Source organism: Octopus bimaculoides, chromosome 6 (genome assembly GCF_001194135.2).
Source record: "Octopus bimaculoides isolate UCB-OBI-ISO-001 chromosome 6, ASM119413v2, whole genome shotgun sequence".
Classification (NCBI taxonomy): Eukaryota; Metazoa; Mollusca; class Cephalopoda; order Octopoda; family Octopodidae; genus Octopus; species Octopus bimaculoides.
This window is the reverse complement of record NC_068986.1, coordinates 92,147,478-92,157,264: the sequence shown is the minus strand read 5'-3', so window position 1 is coordinate 92,157,264 and position 9,787 is coordinate 92,147,478. Positions and strand designations below refer to the sequence as shown.

Below are 9,787 nucleotides of genomic sequence, written 5' to 3'. Positions count from 1 at the left end.
ATATATATATATATATATATATATAACCGCCCGGAAGTCGTATTTTCGTGTGCGTATATAACGTTATAAACTGTTGTGGTCACAAGTTATTTAAGTAACAAATATTGTACAGGATCCTAAAAAACTGGTGGTTGCCTGAATTAGCAAAAATTATACAATGAAGTTTGTTAGTTTAGTTATTTATTACTTATTTCATAATTTTAAACGCCAGATGTAGCAGGAAAGACATGACGGGTTTATAAGCGGTATCTAGTACCCCTTATATGTTAGAAGAAAAGAGCAAAAGAAAAAAAGAGAAAGAAATGGGGTGAGGCGAGACCAAAAATAATATTTCTGATGTTAAACCATTGTGTAGCCATCTTGAAGTGGAAGAATTTATTTATGGTTGGTAAATCCTTGAGAATGAATTGTATCTCCAACGTTGGCAACCATTTGAAGGCTAATTTCAAAATGTTTTGGGTTTCTTTTTCTCTGATAATTTCTGCATTGATAGTTTGTATAAAAAATGTAAAGAGGACTCTGACATTTTGGACTACCGCTTGACTCGACCGAAAGAGAGACAAAGGAAGAGGGCGCTTATGTTGTAAGATATTTCATACGCTTTAACCCTTTGCTGATCCTATGCATTTTTCATAAATCTGTCCTAAACGTCCATACTTATTTTCAGATATTTAGTCAGCCATTGTTTCATACGTCCCGAGTAATATAAAATTTTCCTTTCATAAATCTCAAGTTACTCTGGTGATTGAAAAAATTGGGAATGTGTATCATGATACTAGGGAAATATGTCCCGTGTATCACGTGATACAGGCAAAGGGTTAAAGTAAAATGTCTAAATTTTGACCAAAATTCGGCACAAGAAAAACAACAAATCGTTTAAATGAGGACAAACAACAACAATAACAACAAAAATATGAAGTCTTCAATGAATGGTAGATGGCAGCATCTACACTCGAGAACGAACCACATAGCAGTGATAAAACCAGACACCAAGGCGACAAAATAAGATTCCACAGAAGAAAAAAAAATTAAGAACGAAGAAAGAATTGCCAAAACCCAAAACAACAACCAGTAAAATGGGTAGATGGGTAAGGCTGAGAGTCCTTCCTACCCTCCGCTACCAAAACCATTAGTGAATCACAGCTAGACACGTCGACATTACATTAAAGGGATAGAGTGTAAGAAAATATGGAAAAGTGTGAGAAAACGGTTGGATGGACGAGAAAGTAACGTTTGTTGTTGTTATTATTGTAGCCCTAAGTCGGCCCCAAATCGGGAATAGTTGTAATCAAAAACATTCCAGATATGACCAACTAGTCCGCATTTCTTTTTTTTTTTTTTCGTTTTTTTTTTCGGGAACCCTGAACCTCAGGCTAAAGTATACAACTTGTCCTTTTGTAAGGTGGCTAGGGCAAGGTTTCAAGGAGATCTGGTCGCTATTTCTAATAGGCGGAGTAGCAATGTAGTTCAGTTTATGACAAAACTTAAATATTTCCTCCACCTACACCAGCCTCGCCTGGTTTTATTTGATTCTGGAAATAAATTATAATCACCATTGCTTTAAAAAAATATGTTCTGAAGAATTGTTGCATCCGAGCCGTCCAGGAGATGGTCTAAGCAGGGCTTAATACTAATACGTAAAAAAATATTTACAAAATCTATTTGTTTTAAAAAGTGTCAGTAAAAGTTTCTTAACGTATGGCTTTCTTGAGAAATGGCATCAGTACCAAATTCCAGCTAACTTGGCGCAAAACTGTGATTTGGAACATACTGGCTGCAACTCGAATTCAGGTTATGCCATCGTTTGATGGTTGTCTTAACTATGAGCGTCAGAGACGTGACTATTCAGTCCTGCTGGAGAGCTACATTCTTTTGCACAGATGTGGAAACGATAAGTGCCTCTTGCAGCTGGTATTCAGAGAACTTACTTCCACCCGCTCTGACGGGTTGTTGGTTTCTTGATCTATGATGTGTTTGTTGTTTATAGTAATATTAAGGCGGCGAGCTGGCAGAAGCGTTAGCACGCCGGACAAAATGCTTAACGCTATGTCATCCATCTTAATATTCTCAGTTCAAATTCCACCGAAGTCGACTTTTCCTTTTATCTTTTTGGGGGTCGAGGAAATAAGTACCAGTTGAGCACTGGATCAATGTAATCGACTAGACTCCTCACCCAAAATTTCAGGACTTGTGCCTATAATAGAATGGATAATAGTATACCATACATTGAATCCGTCATAAGGATTCTTATTTGAGGGTGTATAGTTTAGAGAGATTTTGTTGCACGTGTATATATATATATATATATATATATATATATATATATATATATATATGAGATAGAGAGAGATGGCCGGTTTATGAGGTTACCCGGGGTTTCACATCCACACAGCGCTTAGCTTTACAGCGATTCTTCTTACCCTAAACACGTTGGCCTATGGCCTCTCTAGACAAGCCATTTACTAGAGAGGCCTTAGGCCAACGGGTTTAGGGTCTGAAGAAACGCTGTAAAGTTAAGCACTTTATGGACGTGAAACCCCAGGTAACCCCATAAACCAGCAATATCTATCTTTATCTATATACTCTATTGCTCTATAACTTAGAGTGTGCTTCTTTTTCGGATTTATGATTTACTGATGATACACACACACACACACACACACACACACACACACACATACACGCACACGAAAGAGAGCGTTTGTGTATATACATATATGTATATGTGTCAGTTTAGGTTTGCACCGGTCTAAAACTGGTATTGTTTATGCTGTCCCTTTTGGGTTCCGTAACGTGCGCATTTCAACAAATAGGGTTCGATGGAATATGTACCGGACTGAAATAAGTACTGAGATCAATATGATCGCCTAAACCTTTGACGGCAATTTCACTGGGATCTTTTCCTTTTTTTCTGGTCTTTTGTTTGGTTAAAATAATTTGTTGCTGATGCCTGACCATTTTTTTTCCCGTGAAACGGAAAACGCTTTATTTATTCATACTACTCTGCCAGATTTTCCTTCCATCCCCTTTCGTCTTAACCAGCTTTTTTCCTTTGCTCATACTTCACACCGCCTCTCACATCAACCAGCTTTCTCTCAGCTCTATAACTCATGCAGCCTATACCTCAATCTCTACGTATCGAGAGAAAAAAAAACACCATATATACGAGTGGAAGAGAGAGAGAGAGAGAGCGCGAGAGAAAGAGAGAGAGAGAGAGAGAGAGAGAGAGAGAGAGAGAAAGAAAAAGAGAGAGAGAATATGAGGGAAGCGTTGAGAGAGGGAAAGAAAGCACAAATAATGGGAAACAAGTTTTGAGCGGAAAGAAAAGTGAAATGGTGAGAAAGGTTAAGAGAGCGGTGGAATGAAGTAAAAAGAATAAGAGATGGTTATAACGAAGAAACGAAATAGAAAGTGTGTGTGTGAGAGAGAGAGAGAGGGAGAGAGGGGAGAGAAAGAGTGTTACCTTTTGGTATTAAAACAGCCGGTGTTAAGTTTACTTAGTCGCTGGTTAAAGAATGTTAGTATCAAATTGAACAATAAAGGACAGCTGCAGAAATAATTCCCACGTGTGTGTGTGTGTGTGTGTTCTGCGAATATGTGTATGAAATATAAATTTTGATATTTTAATAAATTTACATGATCGTGGTTTAGTAAATAAATATGAATTTGATAAATAATGCATACATACGCACACAGCGAAAGGTTGATGGTGACTTGGAATTTCGGCAGAGAAAACTGGGTCATAATTTCGTTGTGTGATTGTGTGTATATATGTCCCTAAATAAATATTTTATAAATCGACGCTGGAAGGATAAAATGTAAAGTTTAGTTCGGCAGGGTTTGAACTCAGAACAAAAGTTATGGAATATTTCGTCCATCTCTTTGACGACTCCGCCAATTCACCGTCTGTTAAAGAAGTCATTTAGCCGAGGAGCCGCACCGTGGGATGGAGGTCAAAAGAATTTGGTTGCGAGGTATATCTCTTAACCTTTCGGCTATGTGTTCACTATTATAAGCAATGACAGGTACCGCACACAATTTTACTACATCAATAACAAAGACCCTCCTACTTTCTTGTACACAGCAAATAGACATCTTGTAAGTAGGGCAATAAAATAGCAATACCAAAAAGGTCACTATCTCATCTGTTGACCGGAAGTTAAGAGTTCAACTGTGAATCCTGACTGCCACTTGACTCTTTTTCAATGACAGAAGCAAACCACATGAATACTGGGTACACTTTAAGCGATTGAGATTGGTCTTCGTTAAATAAATAAATTTGAACTTTCGTTGAATACTGAGTCGGTGACATGAGGAGGAGAAAGCAAAAAAAAAAAAAAACGACGAAAGAAGATAAAGAAAGGAATAAAATAAAATGTATGAGAAGATAGGGATAAGGAGACTAGAGAAGACGGTGAGAATAAAATGAAAATGGCTGACATGATCGTGATGATAGTAATGATGATTACAAAATACGATAAGAAAACAGAAAGCAAAAATGTGAGACTAGACATTTCAAATCTACGGTATTCTAAGTAGCTAAATGACATTATCAAGTCAAAACTCACTTCTTGTTTGTTCATCTCTATAGGTGTTTCTTCTATCTACCTCTCCAGTTCTAAGGCCGTTCTTACATTCTACCCGTTTAATACTATCACGGTCGGCAGCGGTATTCAAGGTAAAGACCGAGTAAACATAGAGAAGAGAAAGATGGTCGCATCAGGATTTCTCTAAGACTGGAAAATTCTAAGGATCCAAGAGTTGACCACATCGATTTCACTGCTGATGTGTGCACTTCGATTTGCTGTTGACAGTTACACTAATTTATTGGACGCTACGACAAGCTCTCCTAAATGGCAAAAATAATTCAGTTAAGTACCTTCTCTTTACCAAAGCAGACGAGCGCATATTTTGCCATGTTATTCCTCGTGGAATTGTCACGCCTAAATCGGAGAGGAGTTCTGTTCGGCCACCTATTCCGTTGATAAGTTTCTTGAGCTTAGAGTTATCTGCAAAGATATTTATCTCACTGTTTCATAAAATTTACAATGTCATTAATGCAAATAATTAAGAGGAGAGGGTCAAGCACGGAACCATAGGAAACACCACTATAGACTTTTGCTGATATCGACGATACTCTCTCGATCACATGTTGGGTTTTGTCTTCCTGGAAACGTACAGTTTTTTTTTTTCTTTCTAATAGATTGTTACGGTCACCTCAGGCGAAAACTTTACTGAAATCAAAATATGACATCTGCATTGAAAGCCTTCACTCAAAGCCTTTAAAATGCCACTGCAAAGCCTTTAAAGTGCTACCGCAAAAACTACACTGGTTGGAACCAAGGATCTCTCTCTCTCTTTCTCTCTCTCTCTTTCTCTCTCTCTCTCTCTCCTTCCCTCTATCTATCTATCTATCTATTTGCGTATTGCTTTGGTGTGGGGAACGAAACGTGCCCATGATTTTTGCAGGCTCTTCGAGACCAGTGAAATCGATAGGTAGCAAAAACCTATAGGTCACTCCTAGGCTTTCAGCCACATAACAACGTGACATAGGTTAGTTGGTAGAGTTGACCTAGTGGCTAAACGACAAAAGTAAATACTTTAAAACACTTTTATATATAATCTGTGCTAATTAGTAAAAATCTTATGGGCCCTGTCAAGTTTGAAGCAAGATTCTTATCCTCGCCAACATTAGACGTTTCTGAGAGTCGTTTGTTTTTGCATATGTCCTCCTCCCTTCTCTCAAACACACTGAAAACACGATCAGTGTAAACAGTAAGTATTGTATATCTATTTATCATAATAAATGTCTGCATACGTCAATCAACAACAACAACAACAACAACAACAACCGCAGCTGCCATGCTACATCACGATGATAAACACATAACAAAAAGACTTAAGTGTGGGATAGTAAATTTGGGGATAAAAAAAAATATCGGTCATCTGGTACAGTGCCAGATTGACCTCCAGGTACAGTAGCAAATGATGAGTGATGGGAGTAATGGCTGTTGTCGTTAAGGCGGTAAATTGGTAGGATTGTTAGAGCGTCAGAAAAAAATACTTGCTGTATTTCTTTTGTCTCTCTATGTTCTGAGTTCAAATCTCACTGAGGTCAACTTTACCTTTATTTTTCCGGGGCGATAAAGAACCAATCAAGTACAAGGGTAGACTAGACCCCACCCCACCGAGTCTCTGACTTTGTGCCTATGGAATCATTATTATCATTATTATTATTATCATAATAGCAAACTATATTGTAGTTAATGTGGGCGGTGATGAGGATTATCGTAATTATAATTATTATTATAATCTTTATTTATTTAGTTTCTCCTCCTCTTTGACCTGGTGGCACAAAACATTTGGCAATATCTCTCTTCACGTTCTAAGTTCAAATTCCGCCGAGGTCGACTTTGCCTTTCGTGGTCGATAAATTAAGTACCAGTTTTCAACTAGCAATAACCACGCCTCGGATAACCCTCATTGGCTATGGTACCGCCTATGCGCAAAGCGTACTGGGGTCGATCTAATCGACTAGCCCCCTCCCCAAAAACTTCGAGCTTTGTGCCTAGAGTAGAAGAGAATATCTCTCTTCACGGAGATCTGGCTAAATCGTTAACAGCATTTCATCCATCTTTACATTCTGAGTTCAAATTCCGCCGTCGTCGACTTCGCCTTTCATCCTTTCGGGGTCGACAAAACAAGAATTAACTACTTAAACTTTTGTAAAATAAGAATTGTTTTGAATGAACATACAATTATGTTGGCTTCAAATTTTGTCACAAGACGAACAAATTCAGAGAAGGGGGCTAGTCGATTACATTGACCCCAGTGTTCAACTGATGCTTATTTAATCGAGCCCGAAAGATTGAGAGGCAAAGTCGACTTCGGTGAAGTTCGAACTCAGAATGTAAAGACGGACGAAAGGCTGCTAAGCGAGCTAACGTTTCTGCCAGCTTACGGCCTTAAAATATATTTATATTATCCACACAATGGTTTCATGATTTTGAAGAATAATTGGTTAAGTCTATAAAGAATTGTCGTTAGGTTTATTGACATGATGCGTTTCCAGTTCTGTTAATGAATCTCACACACCGCATAACTGAAGCATAGAATTGGAGCAACATTATACTTATATTAGGTAACAACATGTGGGTAACAACAATCCCTTTCACACGTAATTTGCATACCCAAATATATACATCTTGATCCATTTTCTCATATGAAGAGACACTACAGTAACCCTTCGCCATATCGCGGTTCACCTAACGCGGCTTATTATCTCAGCTTATGTCGATCCCTCCGTGGTATTGTTTTACATTTATAATAAAATAAATATAAACAAGTTATAATATTTTTTTTAAATATACAGTACTGTTTCTACTTCGCGGATAGTCACCTTTCGCGGGGATTTTGGAATGTAACACCAGCGATAGTCGAGGGATTACTGTATATAGTTTAGTATGTTTTGCTTTGGTATTCTGTTGAATGTATTTTTTTTTTGTTTCCACCTAGTCTCCATCTAATTTTTCGGTCACATAAAACTCTCTCAACCTTGCAGTTTTCATTCTCCTTCAGTATATCCAATAACACGTTACTTAAAACCAACGCCATAATTTGATGTTTTTGCCGTTTAGTTTTTACGTCACCACTTCCGATTAATTAACACTTCTTGCCAACACGCACTAATACAGAAAAGTCTAAGCAGATGAGCTGTGCAACGTGCTTTGTCTTCATAGGCACGATTGTTTTGTAGTAGAAATGGATTCTGCTTAAGCAGTTGTATTTATTTTCGCATGTGATATCATCAACATATTTACAAAACCGATATTCATATAGACTGCGCAGTTATATGACCAACCCGTCGAACATTATCATTTGTCGTGAGTGTGTGTCTATGTGTGCGTACGCACGTTATGTTAGAGCAGAGGTTCTCAAACGTTTTGGGCCACCGCCCCCTCATGGTCACATAATACCCTCAGCGCCCTCACCCTTATTTTTATGTATAAATAAATATTTTATATTTTACTAATTTATATATACTATGAATCATTTGATATTTAATATATTATATAATTTGTATACAATATCATAATAATATTATGATAAATTCATAGCGACTCCCAATTCACTGCCTTCCTCCCAACGCCTCCTTAGGTACAGCACCCACCTGGACCCTCTCAACGCCCACCGGGGGGCGGTAGCTCCCACTTTGAGAACCTATGCGTTAGAGCGTATATAGAATTTCAAGACCACAGCAAAGTTGGGTAGATAAATTTAGTAGAAAGGATTATTAGGTGGAGAGCTAGCAAAATCGTTAGCGCGCCGGACGAAATGCTTGGCCGTATTTCGCCCGTTGCTACGTCCTGAGTTCAAATTCCGCCGAGGTCAACTTTACCAGTTGAACACTGGGTCGATGCTCCTCCCCCAAAATCACTGTCCTTGTGGCAAAATCTAAAATCATTATTATTATTTATTATTACTATTATTATTTACAGTAAAAAAATTACGACTCATCGCGGAGTTTATACGGTACATCATCTGCTACTGAGAGGGCACACGTAGAAGATAGTTCAACGGTGTCGTATCACGTACGACATACCATCGAGCGCTTTAAGCAGCATTGACATTAGTTTCACAATATATCCTCCTCTTTGCTCGCCACACATCACACATGACAAGCACAAACAAACAAACAAACAAACGAACAAGCAACATACATTAGGTATTGACATATACACACCAGAACCAAATTTTATCACATCTACGTTTTCCCACATCTCTCTCAAATTATCACAAGCTGACAACTCCATATCTCTTACTCTTTCTTTCTTTGTACTTCTCTCTCGCTCTCTCTTTCTCTTTCTCTCGCTCTCTCTCTCTCTCTCTATAGACATTACTAGCACGAGCCAACACAACTGTTAGCAAACGCCTCTGCTTTCATCAAAAGTGATTCTCTATTTCTTTCTCTTCTTTTCTTTTACTTGTTTCAGCCATTTGACTGCGGCCATGCTGGAGCACCGCCTTTTTAGTCGAACAAATCGACCTCAGGACTTATTCTTTGTAAGCCTATTACTTATTCTATCGGTTCCCTTTTGCCGAACCGCTAAGTTACGGGGACATAAACATACCAGCATCGGTTGTCAAGCGATGTTGGAGGGGGGGGGGGCAAACACAGACACACAAACATATATACACATATACATATATACGACGGGCTTCTTTCAGTTTCCGTCTACCAGATCCACTCACAAGGCTTTGGTCGGCCCGAGGCTATAGTAGAAGACACTTGCCCAAGGTGCCACGCAGTGGGACTGAACCCAGAACCATGTGGTTGGTAAGCAAGCTACGTACCACAAAGCTACTCCTTGGTCACTCAACTTGCTAGAAAGTGTAGCCAAATATCTTTCAATTACTCCCTATCCGCCTTAAATAATGTAGTCCAACATGTATGAAAGCACCTACAAGACCTACTACCACAACTTTCTACTGCTACTACTACCACCACAACTAGTACCATTACTACTACTGTTATTACTTTACCTATACTACAATCACACAAACACTACCACTACATTACCACAATCACCACCACAACAACTACAACCAATACCATCACCATCAATACTACATTCGCTATTACTACCTCTACTACGACCGCAACACCTCTCACTACTCGTCCACCACCACCACCATCATACTACTATAACTCTCACTACTCCCACGGTCATCACAATATTCAATATTTTCGACAACCACCTCAGCATTTCAACAAACATTATCACAG

The 9,787-nt window shown here is 38.5% G+C and overlaps 1 protein-coding gene and 1 non-coding gene across 2 annotated transcripts in view; one reads left to right on the top strand and one right to left on the bottom strand.

Moving 5' to 3' along the window:
* The window catches only part of LOC106874627 (somatomedin-B and thrombospondin type-1 domain-containing protein), a 76,207-nt gene that overhangs the window by 35,562 nt on the left and 30,858 nt on the right, over window positions 1–9,787 (top strand). The window lies entirely within an intron of this gene.
* On the bottom strand, window positions 6,378–6,513 carry LOC128248212 (U4 spliceosomal RNA). Its single transcript, XR_008264502.1, has one exon. It is a non-coding gene; the product is annotated as a U4 spliceosomal RNA (small nuclear RNA).